Below are 1,728 nucleotides of genomic sequence, written 5' to 3' on the forward strand. Positions count from 1 at the left end.
GGCCAAAGCACAGATTCACCTGGACGCTTATCCATGCCCACTGTTTCGTACGCAAAATCAGTCTTAAAAGTACTTGAATATTTTTGCTTATAACTTACAAACTATCTAACCAATCTGCTAGCGAATTCCTCTATTCCCACCTGCAAAATATTTCTGATCGATTGATACCTCATACTATACTTTATATGTTCAGCCGTTTGCCCTGTAGGCTGTAGAGCTTGGCAAAGAATTGACATAAATTAGGACGATTTTTCAATGTTAACACTCGGTGTCCTGTTATTATACGTTAGTGGCTACTCCGCTATTTTTTTTACTTAGCTTCGCGCCACTACCGTCGCGCTGGATATATATATATTATGATTTTACCTCTGCTAGAATGAGAGGCAAATAGGCAATAATAAAAATAAAATTGTCTTTCTCATTACGGTACGTTTCCCATTATATTGTTATTATAGCCATAGCCTATCCATTCTTTAATATCTTATATCTATGATACTAATAGACAAGAAGTGATTGCACAATGAACATGGAAACACAGAGCCGGCTTTTCGGTAATTGAGTGACTCATACATAGACCTATAAACTAATGGACAGTGCTCAAAGAGAGAAATCAGGGGACGATGTAGAGTATGCGTGAAAAGAAACAAAGTAGTAAAATGTATACAGTTCCTTATGCGAGCTCCTTCACTGCCTTATGTTCATTCTCTCTCAGTTTTATGGTATGATCACCTAGCATTGATGGCAGGGTGGAGTGGAATAATGGGCTGTCCGTTAGTTTGTATAGGTCTATGGACTCATAAAATACCTATGTAGGTAATACGGTAAAATAATATATAGATATAGGTATAGTTTATTGTATTTTGTCGTCAAGATAGCCTACATTAATGCGATATGTTTCCACGCCGTCGTAATGCTGTTGTTTTACACAGTTATTGTATATTAGTATAAGGCACGGTCCATGAAATTATAATGAACTGGAAATGGTCGGCGGGGGTTGGGGGTCACCAGTAGGATAAAAAAGAGAGTTCTAAAACCAGATCCTGCTGGCAGTTCCCTATGCTGGCTAGCAGATCCCTGACCACCTCTGGGCAGATCCCGGGCGGCGCCGCCGCCGCCGTAACCCGTTTGGCCGCCGCCACTTCCCCCACCTTAGGCAGATCCCGGGCGGCGCCGCCGCCGTAACACGTTTGGCCGCCGCCTGAGGAAAATAAGTTAAAAATTTTTTTCACCGAACCGGGTTTCGAACCCGGAACCCCGACGTCGGTGGGCCGAGCACCGTACCACTGCGCCACCCCATCACATATACTCTGCGTTAATATCTTACCCTATTTAAGTTGTAATGGATTATCATATGTAATAAAATATATTGTGTTATCATATCTATGTTATCATATAAAATATACCGCGCAAGTTATCATATGTAATAAAATATATTGTGTTATCATATCTATGTTATCACATAAAATATCCCGCGTATAAACGAAATAATAATTCCAGTATGTATGTTAATAAAAAATATTATTTATTATGTTTTTTTAAAAACAACTCATTAATTTCATCAAAATCACTACCCCACCCCTCATAATTCTCCATAAGTCTATATAGTTGCTCATTATATCCATCATCACTCCAATCCATTTCGAGTGAATTTTGCGTCGCGTTTACTCGCCAAATATTAAGTTCTCATGCTCCTGAAGCGGATAACTGTATTTCTCCGAAGTCGTGATG

The sequence above is a fragment of the Acyrthosiphon pisum genome, chromosome X (assembly GCF_005508785.2).
Source record: "Acyrthosiphon pisum isolate AL4f chromosome X, pea_aphid_22Mar2018_4r6ur, whole genome shotgun sequence".
In the NCBI taxonomy this organism is placed as follows: Eukaryota; Metazoa; Arthropoda; class Insecta; order Hemiptera; family Aphididae; genus Acyrthosiphon; species Acyrthosiphon pisum.